The sequence below is a fragment of the Triturus cristatus genome, chromosome 12, assembly GCF_964204655.1.
Source record: "Triturus cristatus chromosome 12, aTriCri1.1, whole genome shotgun sequence".
NCBI lineage: Eukaryota > Metazoa > Chordata > Amphibia > Caudata > Salamandridae > Triturus > Triturus cristatus.
In genome coordinates, this window is record NC_140595.1 from 214,539,091 (window position 1) to 214,559,242 (window position 20,152).

Here is a 20,152-nt window from a genome sequence, read left to right on the forward strand (position 1 = left end):
CTCCAGCAATGGGCAGAGGAGGGAAACATTATCTCAGACCTCCAATTTGGTTTCCGGGAGGGGTTCGGAACGGTAGAGCAGGCCTTGAATCTTATTCTGATCCTGGGAAAATATTGTCAAGCAAAAAAAGAAACTGTGTATATGGTCTATGTAGATTTATCTGCCGCTTTTGACTGTGTCTCACACACAAAACTCTGGAATATCTTGTTACTTATGGGAGTGGACCCGCCTCTCATAGATTTTATGAGAGAACTATATTCTGGGGCCACCGCAAGGGTGCGTTATGGTGCGAAGGGCGAATTGACTGTGCCGTTCGGAGTGGAGCGAGGTGTTAGGCAGGGTTGCGTCCTCGCCCCCTTCCTCTTCTCCCTGTACACAAATGGCCTGGAGGTGGAGATGTTGAGGGGGGCTTTGGACCTACCTCGGGTTAAACGGCGATTGATACCCGCCTTGCTCTACGCGGATGACGCGGTCATTCTGGCCCGCACCCCATGCGAATTGCAAAAGTCCCTAAACAGATATGTTGAGTTCATGGGCGGCCTGGACCTACAAGTTAATGTGAAAAAAACATTTGTTATGGTAGCCGGGCGAGCAAAAAAACGTGTGAAGAATATCTTTTTTAAAAAGCAAAAACTGGAGCTGACTACGAAGTATTGCTATTTGGGGATAATGATTGACGATAGGCTTAACTGGAGAGCAGCAGTGGAGGCCAGATATCATTTGTTTAAAAGAGCCATAATGTCCCTGATAAGTTTCTCACAGAGGTTAGGGAAGAGGCCCCCAGCGGAGCTGTTAAAAATTTATCTTGCAAAATGTCAGGCGATTGCCCTTTACGGAGCAGGCCTGTGGGGTTCTGCAGAAGTCAGTTCCCTTCAGGTCGCTGAAAATAACTTTTTAAGATTTCTTTTAGCAGTACCAATGAGCTCCTCAGTATACGCTCTTCACTTAGAGCTTGGAATTCCCTACCTTGAGGACATGATAAGAATTCAACCGTTACTGCTCTGGCGACGTATTTGGTCCTCTGATAATAATGTGTTTTCACAGGAAATCTTGATGGACTCAATGACCATAGATCATTCTATAAAAATACAATGGTTACGTTATGTAAAAAATTTCCTCAAGGATCTAGGTTTGGAGAACTATTATTCGGATCCTAAAAAAATTACTGAAATATCAAAGAAAGAGCTGAAAAAACTGGCTTTAACGCATCTGGAGTCCCTGAGGCTGACCACCGTGGCGTCAAAACCCTCGGTTGTTCATGCCAATTTGATTCAGATTACTCACTCCATTCAACCCTATCTGACAATACAGATTAGCACTTACCATAGAATGCTGCTAACAAGATTCAGACTAGACTCTTTTTTTAGGTTAGTATCTTTCCCCACGAGAAATAGTTGGGAGTCGGTTCCCACTCCTTGTCCTTGTGATGAAGTGTCAACACAGTCAAATTTACACACTATTTTGTTCTGTAAATTCCATCATCCACATAGGAGGGTCTGGTTACTACCTATATTAAAGAGATGGGGATTAAGACAATGTCGCCCGGCGATGCTACGCCTTCAAATGCTAGACTCCGAATTGACCTGTTATCTTGTTCTCAACTTTCTAAGATGTATTTTGAAACACAGGAATAATTTGTAAGCAGGAGTTTGATCCCAGTTTATGTAGATGAAACGAAATTTTGTAAACCCTTGGTTTTAACTACATGAGTTGATAATTGATTAGTTTTAACTATCACTGTTTTAGATTTATGTGCGTTTTTTCCTTCGCTTTTATATACTGTATTGTATTATTTAACTGCTCTTTTATGGTTTTTTAAAATTACAAAAAACCGAATAAAGAAAATTTATTATTATAATCACATAAAATGACATTATTACATATTACAGACTTATAAAGGGGGGGGGAACCCAGATTTTCTTGAAATGTAGATACGAAGAAAGAACCCTTTAAATTCTAAAAGCGCACAGTGCAAATCTTTTATAATTCATAATGCAAGTTCAGCTGGCTTGCTACCTCAGCCACACAGTTCAATTCAATCTATAAGCGGGGCCCACCTCCACAGGCCTTTTTTCCTACCCCGCGCCCCTTTCTCTGAGTAGATTGCTTTTTCCAGATTACAGACTGCGAGAACCCGGGCTAACCATTGCTGAAATTTGGGTGAGTTAGTATCCAACCAGGCCAAAGCAATACACATTCGGAGGATGGTCATAAACATGAATAAAAACTCTCTCTCTCTGGTACACCTCTCCTCTTTTTGTACTCCCAGAAGAATTACGGCAGGTATCAAAGATATTCTCATATTTAGTTTATCCTTAAAATTGTTTGTAATTTCTTCTTTTATATTCAATAGTGTTCGACAAGTGCCAAATATATGCACAGTATCAGCGCCACTCAATTGGTATCTAGGACATCGTGATCCCTTTCCCCCATTTAATAATTCTGCTGGGTGCATATTTTGTAATATTGCACTTGCAACTTTGAGGATAGTAAAGTGGTTTGTCATATTTGTCCAGTGGAGCAACGGCGGACCTCTAGTTCCGCACCACACGCCAGTTCCAATTAGTGAATTTACTACGCGGCCAGTACCAACGCCAGACGTTGCATGACGCTACTGTGCTCCAGATCAAAAAGTTCCTTTTTGTGAAATGGGGGTGCGCAGATCATAAAGTCCAATAGTTAATTAGTGATGTAAAACATCAATTTCTTTATTCCCAATTCTTAAAATTCAGCAAACTGTGACACTCAGCCAACGCGTTTCATTCCCATACTGGCAACTTCATCAGGGCTGAAAAGATGACAAACAACACAAATTATTACATTTAAATACTAGGACACAGGACTAAAATGGTACATTCACTCATACTGATATAATAACAACACAAAAATATACAGACGCATGACATAACATATATAAACCGTTAATTTAAACAACCAGGACAAAAAAGGGGAGACACAAACTCCAAAAACATTCTGTGCATATTAAATTCAGAGTGTGCATAGTGTTCAAACAGACATGGTAGTGAAGCGAAACATTGTCTAGGATTCAAGGCGCATCTACTCCGTATACTTGTAGCGAATATAATTGCAAACTGTAACACCCCCACCTAGTTCTAACACAGAAAACTGATGGGTGGTGTTGTGTATTATGCACGTACAGGTGGATAAACTAGGTAGTCAGTAAATCCGGAGTAATCACTGGAGGACAAAGGGTAGTAAAAGAGGCAGCGCTGCGTTCCTTACCAATAAAAGTGAAGACTGTTATGCACCCACTCAAAATGGCCAGCGTAGACGTTCCGGAATACCATGAACTATGGGTGCTCCAAAATCAATGAGCGTCCATATATCAACCTGGAGAATGAAATATCCAAGATTCAAACAAAGCAATGAAGATATGTGTCACATCTTGTCGAAAAGCCACTACAGGGCAACAGATGTTGACAAAAAACAGGAGGAAAGGGAGAATGGGGGGAGTAGGAAACGACAAGGGAGGGGAGCTTCAATTGACACACTGCGCAAAGTGTAAGGCTGCTCCGTCACTTGACATTGTAAATAACATGTGAAGCGCTGTCTAAGTGCCAGGTTTGTAAGATAGATACAGAAAGACAGAAATTCTCTGCGTGAGGACCCATGGTAAGATTGGAGGATGTATGCCTGAGTAATACGTGGGTAGTGCAGAAATGCATGATAGAAATGCTCCAAACTCACACTTAATAAGCGAGCGGTGTCCTGGCTCACATTAAATTAAAAGCAATGTATTAAGAATGGTACGCGATAGTAATGCTCCAAACTCACACTTAATAAGCGAGCGGTGTCCTGGCTCACATTACATTAAAAGCAATGTATTAAGAATGGTAAACTGTAGTACACATGCCATAATAAGTGATATATATAACCCAAATGCGAAAACTTAGCAGGGGGACCCCTGTAAGGAGCACAAATATTACCCCCCAATACTGGTCTCAATAACCCAATGATGGGGTATAAAACACTCAAACGCCGTACCTTTTAGAAAAGTGGTGTCATAGCAATTGCATTCCATAAGTACAGCTGACCAGACTTTAAAAGCGTTCTGAAGGGTCTCAAAATGTACTCTCTTAAAATAACTATACTTGATTTGTCTCCAAAGATATCCCCATGCATCTTCACCAATCAATACCACAATTGGAGGGGGAAAATAATCAGCCCCAACTTGACCCGGGGAACTTTCTTGCAATAATGCCAGACAATTTTGGAGTGTGGTAGCCTAATAACATAATTTAAGGTTTGGTAGCCCCCACCCTCCTCTATCCTTTGGGAGTGTCAAAAATGTTAAAGCCCTTCTGGGTTTAGAGTACACCCAGAAAAATCACAACATCAGCTCGTCCAATCTCCTAGACCATATATTCTCTATCTCTACAGGGATGGTGCGGAAAAAATATAGAATTTTGGGGGGAAATCGTTTTAATTATGTTACACCTCTCTACTAGAGATAAGTGCAAGTTATTCTATCTGCTCAGATCTCTTTTTGCTTTTTCTTTAGAGGGGTCTAAATTTTCTTTAACAATTACTTCTAGGTCAGAGGAGATGGTTATCCCTAAATATACTGCAGTCGTTGCTACATGAGGATCTGATAGCGTAATTCCTTTATTAATAAAGATTATCGTTTTTTCCTTAATTAACAGGTAGCCTAAAATAGTCCCGAAGCGGATCGCCTCTCTCTCTCTCTCTACCTCTGAAGAGAGCTGTCACTGGATACTGTGTCTCAAGAGCTGTGTCATCTGCATATGCTAGGGTTTTAGTATTCCATCCTTTAAAAGACATAGGAGGAATTAGGAAATTTTGCTCGAGCCTGTGTACAAATGGATAAATATACAACACAAATAGGAGTGGGGAACAAGGACACCCTTGCCTAGTCACCCGAGAGATCTTGAGAGCTCTCCTGCTACAAACACTCTGGCTTCTGGGCTATGATATAGATCCTTGACTGCTTGTAGAAATCCTAGCCCAACATCTGCTCTCTGCATTACAGCCCATAGAAATTGCCAGGAGACCCTATCAAATGCTTTCTCCGCATCCAGCAGAATCAAAGCCATAGGGTCTCCTGCAACTCGAACTGCATCAAAACTACCCTTCTAATATGATCGGTTGTACCTCTCCAGGGTATAAACCCAGGCTGCTACCCGGACACCACCTTATTAATTATCGGAGATAAATGAAAGGCCAAAGTTTTCGACTAAACTTTGGCATCCCTGTTGATCAATGTAATTGGTTGGTAAGAGCCGAGTTTAGATACAGGTTTGTTTTTCTAAGGGAAAATGACTATCTTTGCAAGCGACCAGGAGCGTGGTGGACTAGCTCCATTAAAAATGTGTGCAAACATAATTAAGCAGTCTTTCAGCTCGGGAAACAGCCATTACAACGCGGTTATTACCACGCTGTGCAGTTACATCGCATGCGTTACAACGCATGCGATGTTACAACGCTATGCCATTAGAACGCAAGTCTGTACATCGACTTGCGCTAGATGGCGTGCTAACATTACAAATAGTGTAGTTTACTATCCCAACACCTTCCCTACTGTTAAGTGGACTGGAGTTGGAATAGTAAATTACACTTTTTTAATGTCAGCACGCCATCTAGCGCAAGTCTAATGGCATAGCGTTGTAACATCGCATGCGTTGTAACGCATGCGATGTAACTGCACGCGTGGTAAAAACCCACGTTGTAATATCATACATCCTTTCAGCTCTGGTACAAACACTGTATAAAATTCATAAGGTAAGCAGTCAGTGCCAGCAGTTTTACAAGCAGGTCGACTACTCAATGCGGTTAAAATTTCTTCCCATGAGGTGGACCCTTCCAGGTCCTCCCTGTCATCTTGACTGAATTTAATAAAAGGACAGAATCCATATAGATATGTCTGATTGCTTCCTCTCCCATGATACTTTCTGCATAAAAGGTTTGATAATATGTCTTAAATGCAGTCTTAATGCCTGCTGGATCGGAGACCATGCCCCAGCTAGCATCTCTTATTTCTCACACTTCACTTTACCCACCCTTCTGCCTAACCCTGGTGGCCAGTTGATGTCCTATCTGCTCGCTGCATTCATAGAATTCCCCCCTCCATTCCATATATTTGTCAGCTGTTTTTGTTGCTGTTAATGTATTAATTGCTGCTTTGGATAGATCTACCCCCATTTAGGCAGCAGACATATTATCCTTTTGCTGGATGGCTACAATTAACTTCCTTTCCTCAGCAGCCAATGTAGCATAGAGGTCCTGCATTCATTGTTTCCCTTTTTTGCCCTGTTTAAAGTAAACTGTAAAGTCCCCCCTGTATCCCAGCTTTCAAGGTGTCCCATACTACATCCAATGGAGCACTCCCCGTATTCTCTTTATGGAATGTCGGGATCCATTTCCTCATGTGTAGCAGATATTCTTAATTAATTAAAAGAGCTTGTTCAAAGCTCCAATGGGTTACTTTCTTGACAAAACCCCAACTCTTTATTTCCAACACTAGGGGATTATGATCAGACATAACCGCGGGTAGCTTTCGATGTCACATTCCTTCACAAATGTATGAGACAAAAATAAATCAAATAACGCATGCGTCTGATGTGGCGCTGAAAAAAAAGTATATCCACTTTCTATGGGCCTCTTTAACGACCATACATCACACAGCCCGTGATATTTACAAAACCCTCTAAAGGACTGAAATACTTTTGCTTTCCTCTCGGTGTATTTATATTGATCTTCACATGACTAATTAATTAAAAGATTACTATTCAAATCTCCACCAAAAATAATGGGTAATGACCAAAGTGCCTAATGGCCAATGTGCCAGTTCATTGGAAAGCCAGTCAAATAACCAGGGGTCATCTGATATAAACCCATAAGCAGAACACAAGGTGAAAATTTTCCAGGTGGATTGATATTCTATAACCCACCTCCTGTGACTATCTGTACAGACTTGTTTAAAAATCCCTAATGATTTACATGCTAAAATTGCCACACCACACGTGCATGTCCCTTGCGCTGTCCCACCAATTAATTTATCCCAAGAGTATCAAGCAGTGATAACTGTGACCCTTCAATATGTGTCTCCTGGAGACAGATAATATCAGCCTTTAACATTTGTAGTTCAAGAGCAACTCTAGACCGCTTTTTCCTGTCATTAAGCCCGCAGATATTAATAGTTGCAATTCTCAGCGCATTCATTTTCCGACCTTAAGTCTTGCCATCCAGTTACTTGTCACTACCTCTAAATGCATAGAATCTGACAAATGTGCTCCTTTACCTTTCATAACACATCTATGAGATATTAATCTATTTAATTGTGTAGTGCCCCCACATCCCTCACCCTCCCAGTACCATTCCCACACATCCTCTGTCTCCAACCCACTCTCAGTGACTCCCCCCACCCCTGCCACTAAATGAGTCATCAGGCAGCAGGCCTGAATGAAGACACCAGAGGGAGCTGACATCTACCGCCGCCCCCATATAGCCCCCCATCGAAAAAAAAAGGTAAATAGCAGAATAGAAAATAGTTGACCAGGTAAGAGGAGAAAACACAACACCGTGAATAGAATGCAGATCATCCCCAGATCCTCAATCATATAGGGAAGATGGCCCATTTATACAAAGACAACGCCCCATAAAGGCTAAAGTATTTTTGACAACAGTGCCTGACCCCTGCTCAGCTCTTTTAGATATTCCTGGGCCTGCATCTCAGATGTAAAGCTACCAGTATAGCCCTTATAAATTACTTTCAACCGGGCAGGGTTTTGAGGAAATACTTTGTTCCCCAGTTCCTGGAAAGGGTAAAAAGTTGCTGTATCCGCTATCAACTCTCTACCCTGGCATGTGCAAAATCAGGTTTAACAAAAAAAAGTAAAACCCTCATATCTCTCTTTGCTTCAGGGTGAGCTAGATCATATATTTCTTGGTGTACCAAATTTTCAAAATAAACCAACATGGTTCGAGGCCTCTCCGGATCATAGGCAGTGGCTTCTTCCGCATCAGCGGAAATCTATGGGCCTGTTGGATTTCCACATCCCAGTTCCAGTTGTTTTTTTCTAAGAAGGCTCCTTTCAATAAATTGATAATATAAGCTCTTGAGACTTGCACCTCTGCCCCCTCAGGAATCCCCAATAATCTCAGATTATTCCTTTGGTGTCTATTCTCTTGATCTTTGAGTTTCCAGAGAACATCCACCATGACTGTTTCCTGAGAGGATTTCTGGGTTTTAAGAGCATTAATTTCAGTCGCTGAACACTCTGTCCATTCCTCCACCATGGTGATTCTTCCAGCGATATCTGAGCATGTTTTATTTACTTTCTTAACTCTTCCGTGTAGTTTTTTTGTAGCCAGCCATGCACGACCACTAGAACTCTGTGTTTTCTCCTGCAGTTGTTTTATTGATCGGCTGATTACAGCCAACGTTTATTTTACTGTTGATGGACCGGGTAACACACACCCACATGGTCCGGTATTTTTATTTGGGAACTCCTCTGGCTTCTCTGCAGGATATACCAGTTGGGTTGCTGAATAGTCCCATCTCAGATACTCCAGTGATGTCCCCCACCTGCTCCTATCAGTATCCTCTCCAAAACCATTACTTCTCTTTTTCTTTCCCCCCCCCCCCGCTCCCTGATATTTTACGCTGTATTAGAAATGCTGAATTATCAGGGGCACTACTAGAGGAAGAGGAAGAAGCCAACTCATCATTTGAGGATGAAGCAGTTTTACACAGATTTGAAAGGTCTAAGTCATCAGTCAAAGAAAATAACTTCACCACAGTATCAGGAGAGCTGGCCATGGCTTGCAACTCCGCCCCATCTAAATTCCAACTCTGTTCTCCTGTCAATGGTGCAATAGTGTTCCTGAATTGGTCCATGTAATTCCATCTGGCCATTCCCCCCCTCTCACCCCCATTACCGGGAGTCAAGCCTAGATTCTCAATCTGTGCATCCTTCTTAGATCATGGACAGGTACTTGTCACATTTGGCTGCACCCAGCTTTCTGGGGGTTGAATTGTGCCCCTCAAAGCTGCTTTCAACTTAACCGGGGTTGCAGCATTACCAGGAGTCAAACCCAGATCCTCAATCTGTGCGTCCTCTTTAGAATTTGGACAGGTAATAGCCCCTTTTGGCTGAAACCGACTTTCTGGGGTTTGAATTGTGCCCCTCAAAGCTGCATTCTCATTAACCAGGGTTTCGCGGTTGGCCAGTAGAGGAACAGATTCATCCCCTCTCAGAGTGTTACTACACGGAGCCCCTTCTCCATGCCGATTCTTGGAGTGAGACCAGGCCCTCTATTATCCAGTTCTGTGGCCTTATTTCCAGCTTGTAAAAACACAGTTGCAATCTATGGTTTGACTCCCTTCTGTCATTATAATTTTTGCCGCATTTCACTTTGCCCTTGTTAATGCCTTCTTCAACTTTCACCCCCCTCTCGCCTCCTTACTGGATTCATGGCGGGCAGTCGAAGAGGCGGGTACGGTGGGTACCACTGACAGATTGGACGATGCCAGTCTTTGTTCCATGGCAGGGAATTCCGTGTTCCTGTGGGGACGCCGGAACAGAGAAAAAGGGAGAGGACCTAAAGAAGCTGTAGATTATTTTCACTGCTGCGGTTACCACAGCTCAAATCAACAAACCTCATCCGCCGCGCAAGTTCACTCCAGATATACCCAGCAGAGACCACCCTCCGAAGAAGAAACCCACTTGGATACTTCAGATCAACGCTCATCCACCAACGGAAGATTCAGGTCAGGTGAGCAGCAGGTAGCTGGAGTCTTACTCGGGTGCCATCTTGCTCCCGCTCATTTTAAAATACATGTTCCTAGTTAGGATATTTCAGAGCTCTTCCGCCACCCTTTCCTTAGAGCACACTCTGGGAGCTTTATGCTGTTCAGATTGGTCCAGACTAATTGATCTGTGACTATCCTTTTCCTGACTTTTGCCTTTTACACTGTGAGCCACTGCTGATGGTCTTTTCTAAATTCTTTTAAGAATAGTGCTACTGCTGTGACTAACTTCTAATTTGGGAGAAGAGATTTGGATGACTTTCCAAAACTGATCTTTATGAGGAGTTCAATTTAAATCTAAATTCTATTCTAAAGGCTCCTTAAAATTGTAGCTCTTTTCTGAATAGGACTCTTCATGGGTTTTGGTAGGTTAGGATCTATTAGAGTAGAATGAGGACTTAGTTAACTTTCCTTTATGGAACACACTGTGATATTTTCTGATTGTTGCTAACCATTATTTGTCTTGAAATTTCTGTAAACAGATTAATCTAATTTTAAATCTGAAGACAGAGATCACAAACCAAAATCCAACTTTTAAAATGATAAAGACTTTCAAATTATTCTCAACTCTCATTATTGACTGAACATAATAATTGGTGTTAAAATTTGATATTGACTTATGCTCCATTCTAAAATGGTAGCAAAGATCCAGTTGACCTGAAGAAGAACAAGGCGCAGAGTTGGAGACCACCTTTGTAAGTCAAGGGGTGATTTAAAGAAAATATATATACATGCCAGCAGTGCCCAAGGAACATGTCTGGGCACACCTGTCCCACTTAGCATGCCATATTGAAGTATGCAAAAAAGTGATTGATGAAATGCCTAAATTCATCTCAACCACTGGTAATATCGTGGGCTGCATTCCAACCCATCATTATTTTGCGCACCATGTTACCTCACTTTGGACCAAGCCATATGCAAATCAGTCTTCACCCTGTTCCAATAGGAACAGTCAAGCCCAAACTGCTAAGGCAAATCCTCCTTGAACCAGAACAAAAGCAACCCAAGACTGGTTTCGCCTTTATTAAGGCCCATCAGTGGGGAATGGCATGGTTCTAGTTGTACAGTGTGGGTTGGCCATCTGGGCTGCTGTTGTCCTCTGCATGTTGTTACCTTTCATCTCCCCTTGGGGGGGGGTGCGTAGCTCTGGACACACCCACCTTGTCCTCTGGGCCTCCCACTGCTTGTTGTACTGAAGACACTCCCCATTCCTTGGGACCCTTTTGGTTGTGGAGGGTCTTTCCCCTTCCCTAGAGGTTGGCTCACCTCTAAACTCTTCTGTGCCTTCCTTATCGTCAAGGTGCACCTGCCCTGTTCCTTCCTAGATGCCCCTCACTCTCAGCAGTGGGATCAGACCCTTCCTCACCTGCTCTTCCTCTCATCCCCATGCAGTTGACGTTTTTGATCTGCGTGGGGTGTCAAAGACACCAACAGCAGCGTTATGTGCTTCTCTCCTTGTGTGAAGGAGAGCTACATGCCAGAACCACTGTCAGGACCCCCACTGAAACAGTTGTCTTGGGCCAAACTATACGTGTAGGCATTGTGGGAGTACCCTGCATGGCTGGCAGCAGTATGGCTAAGACAACTTCCAACTCTACAGCATACGGTGCACGTTTTGTGGCTATACTTCCTCAATCAATGCAGATTACTAATGAGTCCTGCATGCTGGGAACACACAGGCAGATTTACAAGCCCCATGCGCCACTTTTACGCCGCCGTTGCATCACTTCTGTGACGCAGCGGTGGCGTAAACCATGCGCCACGTTGCGCCTTATTTACAACGTGACGCATCTAGGGAGATGCGTCACATTGTAAAGCCCTGTGCCACATGCAACCTGCGTTAGGTTTCATGTGAGCGTTTTGGCGCAGGATGGGCGTTCCGTCGCAGGAACGCCTCATAAAAGTGACGCAGTGAAATCTTCAAGATTTCACGGAGTCACTTTTACGTCCCTGCTGCGTCAAAACCCTGCGCCTGTTTGTAGCAGGCGTAAGGAGTGACGCAGCATGTTAGGCATAGGGCGCCCCTGAGCATTGCTGGAGCTGCGTCACGCTTGCGACACGACTCCAGCAATGCGCCGCCCTTACGCCACAGGATGCGACACGCATCGCCCTATCCCTGCGCCACGGTGTGCCGCATTGTAAATGCGACGCATTTGTGGTGGTGCAGGGAGGGAATTGCGTGTCGCATCTTTTCTGGCACATCCCTGCTGATTTGCAGGGATGCGCCAGAACTCGTAAATCTGCCCCACAGTTTTGCAACTGTGCAGCTCCTGCATCATAGTGGTTCTGCTCACCACCTCTCCCAGAAGAGGAGAGAGCAGGGCATTCTCCTTTACCATGAACATGCAAGTTATTGGTCACAAAAAGCATTCTTTCCTTAGTTTACATAGAATTAACTTGTTTCTCTAACTATGGGCAAGTTTTCACTTGCTGCCATGCACTAAAATCGGCACTTAGCTTGAGGCATATTTGCTAAAGTTTCATGCAACAAAGGGAAGAAAGCAAATTTGCTGTGCTCCACCACGCTGAGTGAAATGTAGAGAGTATAAATGCCATATATATATCTAAAGATATGACGCACTTCTGCTCGCTCCTAGCGCTGGCGCACTGCGCTGTCAAGTGTCAACGAAGGCATATTTGTGCCACGCTGCAAGGGTGTCTGCATTACAGCCAGGAATGTTTTTGTACAGGAAGAGATACAAACATTAGAGGCCATTTCCTCTTTCTAAGCAGATGCAAAAAGGATATAGCAAGGAGAAATAAGGATATTTCCCCGTGTTATGCCTTCCCGTTGTAGGCGCACCATTTTAGTGCAATCCCAGATTAACTACCTTCAGTAAATATGGTAGGGTGTCAGATTCCATTGGTGGTTGTACAGGAACGCCCATGCTCCACACCTCTTACAAAGAAATTTAACGCAATGCAGCACAAGCTGCTTTGTTCGGTTACCTTTCTTTAGAAAGTCATGCAAGGCGGTGGAAATAGCCCCCTGCCTGGCTTTGTAAATACTATTTAAGGACAATGCAAGTCCTTCGTAAATTTGGCCAATCGTGTGCTCAGAAAATGAGTGTTTGAAGATTTATTAAAAAAGAGAAAAAAAACAGACGAGATTTGGATTGGTGAAACCAGGAAATGGTTTGCTATACATTTCAATCTATTATTTATACACCTTAAACAAACATGGCCATTTTACATTACATTTTGAGATGCAAAAATATATACCATAATTTCTTATTTTCCCCTTCCCTTCTTTCTTTTTAGATGACCACAGCAATATTTTTGCTCATCTTAGTTGTAGTAGGAGGATGTTTTAAAGCCTTGAACTTCATCACCATTTTCTTCTGAGGAATCACAAGTGGTATCTTGTGTCCATTCGTTTATTGTCCTCTAAATAATGTTGACTTGTTTCCTCCCAAATGTTATTAATGGACCCCACCCTACAGCTGAAAACATCCATGTGCAGTAGTTATTCTAGACATGTAGGCCTGCCGTTTATCAATTTAAATGTACAACAAATGCTCGTCGCTTTTAATGGCTTCCAGGGAATCCAAAATGTGCCCTGACTGAACAATACTTGAGACGTGGCCCTAACATTATAGGCATCTCAGCTCTTAATTTCTTGATTGTAGGTCACAGGCTGAAGAAGATTAAAGCTGTGCCAACTGCTTTAACGTCACCCTCCAGTGTAAAACCTTTTTATTAATTCGAAGGGGTATATTTACTAAAATGTCTTGCAACGCAGTGCGGCAAACAAAGTTGTTGTGTTGTGTGAGAGCAGGACAATGCCATATCTACAGAGATGTGGCACTCTCCTCTCCCCAGTGCAGGTACACAATCATGCTGCAAGGGTGTGTGTGTGATGTCTAGCATAGGTGTAATCATTAGAAAGGTACTGGTAATTTTGTGTGATGGGTACACCTTGTGGTTCCATGAAGCCAGACTGTGTTCTTATCCGTCAAAATCTAGCCACAATTGGGGGCTAGAGTACAGTGCAAGTTCACAGAAACTCAGAAGGCGGCAAAGTTGCTCAACAAAGCTGTGAAGACGGATAGTGGGAGAAATCTAGGTTGTGATGGCACAGGTCAAATGAGGAATCGGATTGGAGATTGGGTTAAAGACAGGATATGTGCAGCACTGTGTGTGGTAGTGGGCGGTCGTATGGTGTCAGAGAAAAGAGTGTTCGATGGACGTCCACATATCTTAATGACTAATTTTCTAAATAATGACTGTGATTCTGTATATCTTGGTGACTGTGGGGCATATCAGCAAGGCGAGGCGATAAAATTATCACCGCTTTTCTGGCCGTTTTTGGCCGAAAAGCGGCGATAATTTTATCGCCTAATTAGCAAGGCCACGCTAACGCGTGAAAACTAGCGTTAGCGTAGGAATTCCTAACGCCCAGCTTTGCATCTCTAATGAGATGCAAAGTGGGCGTTCCTGACCTGACATGACAGGAGAAATGTCGCTAAGCGACATTTCTCCTATCATCAAGCCCCACGCTATGAAGCATAGCGGCAGGAAAAGTATCGATAACCCCTGTTATCGCTACTTTCCTTACGCCTGCTTCAGGACTGACTTAGCCATGATAACCTATGGAAGGTGGATATCATGGCTAAATTTGTGAGTCCCCATCATCAAGCTAACACCACATTGCGTGAGATTATCGCTGGGTTTCCAGCGATAATCTCACGTTAGGCAGTTAACATGAGGATTTTTATCGCTTTTGAGAATAGCGTTGCTGATAGCACGCTATCTCAGTGATTAAAATCCACGCTAGCCAACGATAATTATCCTAGCAATAAGTGCGCTTAGTGATAATTATCGCCGGTTGTTGCTGATATGCCTCCGTGTGTCTTAGTAAAGTCAATTAAAAAAAAAAATACTATTGTGTGATTTGTCTTTGGCCCTTGTCTCTTATATCATTCCAATAAATTCTAGCCAAGGGTCAAGATAGAACTTACTTTTGGTAGACACACATAATTGCAACACAATGGATTGACCAGTGAAGCAGATAATCTAGTGGTAATGGGGACGGCTGATGTCATGTCAGTGGTTGCAAATAATTATGATCCTTTACTTGAAAATGAATCACACTGATGAAGGGATGGGATTGGCTACACTGTCCCTGATAGGACATTGCAATAGAATTAAATTGATGATCATGTTACGTGCATTTGTAAAGCATACTATCACCTGCAAGAGTATCCTGGCACTGAGCAGGTGCTACTTTATGGCTTTATTTGGGGACATAAAAACTTCGCACAGCGCTGCATTATATAAGGCTGGTCTCTTGTGGAGTTCAAGTTTTACTTTTGGGCTGCTCTTAGAGCAAAATGATGGTATTAAGGAGTGACAATGAACTTAAACTATGGGGCAGATTTATGTTGGACTTGCGCCACTTTTACGCCACCGTTGCATCACATTTGTAACGCAGCGGCGGCATAAACCCTGCGCCACGTTGCGACCTATTTACATCGTGACGCATCTATGGAGATGCGTCACGGTGTAAAGCCCTGCGCCACATGAAACCTGCGTCAGGTTTCATGTGGGCGTTTCTACGCAGGGGGGGGGGCGTTCCGTCGCAGGAACGCCCCTGAAAAGTGACTCAGTGAAATCTACAAGATTTCACGGAGTCACTTTTCCAACGCTGATGCGTCAAAACCCTGCGCCTGCTTGAAGCAGGCGTAAGGCTTGACACACCATGTTACAGATAGGGCAAGTTGGAAGAGTGCTGGAGTTGCGTGCCGCACGCAACACTACTTCAGCACTGCGCCAACTTTACGCCCCAGATGCGACACGCATCTGTTTATTCCTGCGCCATGAAGCGCCGCATTGTAAATGCGGCGCATCATGGGTGGTGCAAGGGTAAACTTGTGTGCCGCATCTTTCCTGGCCCATCCCTGCTGATTTGCAGAGATGCGCCAGGCAACATAAATCTGCCCCTAAGTATCTGGGATTTGGAATTAGAGCTTGTTTAGCATCAAAAAGAACATTTCCTAAAAGAGGGCACCATTAAATATTACAAGATATCCAAAATTAAGAGATCACAGTGCTTTAACTGGTTCTGGTGGAGAATGAGGCAAACTAGTGGTGTTCCAAATTTTAACACGTAAACTCCACTTTGCAGCAAGTTAACTCTTCCTGTGATATTTCAGGAAGCAAGCTTGGGACAAAAGAAAAGCATGAACATTGCTCAACAAATTATTTTAGAGTTTGTCCATTTTGTAGATGTTATGACGGAGACACTCTTAAGTTATTTGGGGTATTGCAAACCGAATTTGGGTTAACTAAATCAACATTTTGGCCTTTGAGACAGCTTTTGCTTTTTTGCCAGACAATTCTCCCTCCCAAAATATTATCAATAATAGGCGTACACAGAGGGTCTTTTGTTCAGTGGGCATTAGCCATTGGTCTGGTAAACTGCCATTCCCATTTCGTGTCCCCCTAACACAGCATACAGCATTGGGCAATTGGTTAGCCCACTTTACCCGTTGGCTCAATTCACTCTAAGTGACCACACAAAGCCTGTGGGGCAGATTTATAATAACTGACGCATCCCTGCATATCAGCAGGGATGCGCCAGTTATTGTGCGCCACAGCTCCGCCACCATGAATGCGCCACATTTACAATGCGGCGCACCATGGGGCAAAAACGGCACAGATGCGTGACGCATCTGTGCCGTAAAAGTGGCGCATTGCTGGAGTTGTGTCGCAAGCGCGACGCAGCTCCAGCAATGCTTTGGAGGGACCTATCTTCACAATGCTGCGTCAATCCTTACGCCTGCTTCAAGCAGGCGCAGGGTTTTGACGCAGCATGGGCTCAAAAGTGACTGAGTGAAATCTTGCAGATTTCACACAGCCACTTTTAGGAGGCGTTCCTCCGACGGAACACCCCCCCCTGCACAGGTACGCCTACTTCAGGCGCAGGGCTTTACAACGTGTCGCATCTCCCTGATGCGTCACATTGTAAATACCCCGCAGCATGGCGCAGGTGCGCCGCCGCTGCGTCACAAAAGTAAATGAGGCGCAAGGGGCTCATAAATCTGCCCCTGTGCACATTGTTCAGTTGAAAATGTGCTTTTTTATATGCTTTTATATTAACTTTAAAACAACCTTTTATTTTGTGTGCACTCTTTTGTAATTTTTATCTTATTAAGTCGTTAAGTGAAAGTGTCATGTTGTAGCTGCCTGAGATTTGAGAGGTTAGTTTGGTGGTGTTTTATTCTTGTCTCAATAAATAATAACAATAAAATGCATGGTGCAACTGAAAGGCTTGCTATTTAAAAACTTAGGGGTATATTATCAAGAAATGGCGTTAAAATTATCGCCGCTTTAGCGGCAGAAAACTGACGCTAAAGCGGCGATAATGGGCTTGATAATATGCCCTTGTGAATTCCAATAGAAGCCCATGTTCTGGTGTGAACCTGGGCTTCTGTTGGAATTCTCTGTGGCATACTATCAAGCCCATTATCGCCACTTTAGCGGCAGTTTTCTGCCGCTAAAGCGGCGATAATTTTAACGCCGTGCTTGATAATATGCCCCATAATTAGTAAATCAACTGCAAGTTTCTTTATTTCATCGGTAGGTGAGGGCAAGATGGCGACAGTGTGAGCAGACGCTGACAGAGCGCTCTCCTGCTGCCCTGCAGCCCCGCGTGACACGAAATGAAGTTCCCCCATCGATTTTCACAGAGTAACTAATGTGCCGTAATTTATACTATTCTCCGGTTTTCTCTGAGACGGACATTCTCTGTGGCACTACGGACGATTCGAGCATCCCGTTTCCACGAGAGGTCTGAGTTCAGCAAGTTTGGCCAGGGAGGTCCTCCGGATTACTCAGACTTTCTGATTGTTTTTCACCCCCCTCTCATCCCCCTGTCCCCCGCCCGCCCGCCCACCCCCCCCTACTCCTACTCCTACTCCTACTCCTAATCCACGTACAGCCCAGGACTCGGCTTTGGACTTTGATCATCTGATGGAGGTGGAGGTGAGGTGAGGAGAGGGGGTGTAGTGCGGCGTATTTTGGTGTTGCTTACAGCGATGCTCATGGAGATTAGGTGGATTAGCACTGCTTTTTGCTCTGTTAATGTGCAAGGTATAATCAAGGATTAAAAAACGAAAAGAAACAATAAAAGACAATAAAAGAGACTGCTAAACCTCTAATTCACAGCCTGTCACTGAGTCTGTGAACAATGATTGAATTTTGAGAACAAACTCATAACCTCATAACAACCTGCTACAACCCGCGATTAAAGTATTCAATCACAGACAGACACAGAAGCTAAAAGTTAAGCAAGTTAAGCTCTCTGCTCACCCCCACTCGACCTTGCTGCTTGCTTCGAGTGGATCAGGACTGCTGGGAAGGGGAGGCTCTGCTCTCAGCCTCGATCTCCACTGCCAATCACCTGTCTAGAGATTTCCACGGAGGCTTGAAGTGGTGGATGCTAAAAAAAAAAAAAAAAAGAGGCCACTATTCTTAAAGAGATACAGCCTACAATGCTAGGGGGGCCTCAGTGGAAAATCCAGGAGCAGTGCACAAGGTACCCAGGGGTGTCTAAACAGAAGTGGATGGTGGGGAGACACACCAGAATTGCCGTGTTATGTGCCACGAGGGCCGCAGTGGGGGTTAAGGCGACTATTAAGTGTCTACAGGGCATTAGGCAGCGGACACAAACAAAACAGACAAAACAGACAAACCAAAATCTTGAAGGCGCCGCAAACAGATTCAAGCCTATTTGCAAGTGTAACGGCAAAATACATCAGCGGCATATTACACTGTGTATCTGGAGTGTGTTAGCCGTATTAAACCCGGCATATTCAGGGCAGGCATTAACCGCTCTGCAATCAACCCAGATTATTGCAAGAGAGGAGATCAAGAAGAACGGACACCCTAAAAGGCGAGAGGAGACAGGGGCAGGGAAAATGAATGAGACTGCCATAGAGAAAGTGGGAAATGGACTAAGGGAGTTACGGGATCAAAATGGGTTGCATGACCTAGCTACGTCGCGATCGAACACCCCGGGGGTCATGAGTGCCCAAGGGGCTGAGGAACTCGAAATTGAACCTAATGATAATGATAAGATGCAAGACGCACTAGAAGGAGATAATGCGGATGATACTAATATTAATGCTCATACATTAAAGCTAACGCAGCCAAAGCAGCCATTGCAGCCAATACAGCCAATGCAGCAACGACGAGAGACTAGAGGAACTAAAGCCAAAGAAATCAAAAATAAAGATCAAGTAAAAGACAGGGATAAAGACAAAGGGAAAGATAGAGAAAAGGACAGGACAAAGGAGAAGGAGAAAGAGAGAGGTAACAAGAGAGGCCCAGAGAAAGAGAAAAATAAAGAGAAAGAGATAGATTGAAAATGATGAGTTACAGAGAGCAACAGGGGGATTACGAAAAACTTAAAAAAGGTGACAAACACGCAGTCAAAGGTAATACTGCAGAACTAGAGAAAAAGAAAGAAAAATGCAAGGAGCGATATAAGGAAAAAGAGAAGGATTTTGAAGATATTGAAGAGATGGAACTAATGATGAAAAAAGCAAAACGGCTACAAGCCATTAAAGATTTGAAAGCAAATGCAAAAGCGACCTCAACCTTGACAGGGCAGCCAACTACTTCACAGCCAAGCATACGGAATATCTTTAGCCCATTACCCAAAGGGTCAAGTAGGGTACTACCAGTCTAGGAATCAATAATACAGAATGGGGAAAATCAAAAACATACTCTGGGGATGAACACTCACGGAATTCTGAATTCCCCCCCCCAGATACAGGGCCTTCGCTGAAAACTGCTTCACACCCACCTTTACATTCAGAAGATTCTGATGTAGACATTTATGAAACGGGTATCTCGACTTCTAGTGACACAAGCGAAGCTAATAAATGCCAAGACCAAGACCAAGGTGTCACAGCTCAAGAAATATCCAGCTGCTCGGATAAAAGGAAATCGAGCGATCCCGGACAAGGAAGCACATCAAGGAAAAAACTTGAAACAAGAAAAAGAAGGAATAAAAGATTAAATAAATATACTTACGAAGAAACCACCGATCAAGGAAGTAATCCTGAACCTAGTAATTCTCGGAGAACCCCAAAACCCCAAAAATCAAAGGAAAAAACAGTGGCTCAAGATATTGGGGTGGTGGGGGGCGTGGCTAGCTCCCGGAGAGAATGGCAGCGCCGGTGTGAGGGCTCCGACCGAGACGGAGTGCACTGGCGGTTCGCGTGTCCGACGCAAACCTTGCAGGGAAGCCATCGTTTTTTAAAGATGTCAGGAGTGCCCTGAGTCCATTCCAGCCGCTGAGGTGGTATTGTTTCTAGCGCTGCTGATCCTTGCAGTTTCGGTCGCGGCTCGGCA

The 20,152-nt window shown here is 43.8% G+C and overlaps 2 long non-coding RNA genes across 2 annotated transcripts in view; one reads left to right on the forward strand and one right to left on the reverse strand.

Annotated features, from left to right (window-relative positions):
* Nucleotides 1-1,831: 1,831 nt before the first annotated feature.
* On the reverse strand, nt 1,832-18,228 carry LOC146773106 (uncharacterized). Its single transcript, XR_014972147.1, has 3 exons — nt 18,104-18,228; nt 3,244-3,351; nt 1,832-2,788 (listed from the first exon to the last, which is right to left on the reverse strand). It is a non-coding gene; the product is annotated as an uncharacterized LOC146773106 (long non-coding RNA).
* Nucleotides 17,493-20,152, forward strand: part of LOC146773107 (uncharacterized) — a 73,902-nt gene continuing 71,242 nt past the window's right edge. The window contains exon 1 of the long non-coding RNA XR_014972148.1: nt 17,493-17,781. This is a non-coding gene — a long non-coding RNA (uncharacterized LOC146773107). The remainder of the gene's footprint in view (nt 17,782-20,152) is intronic.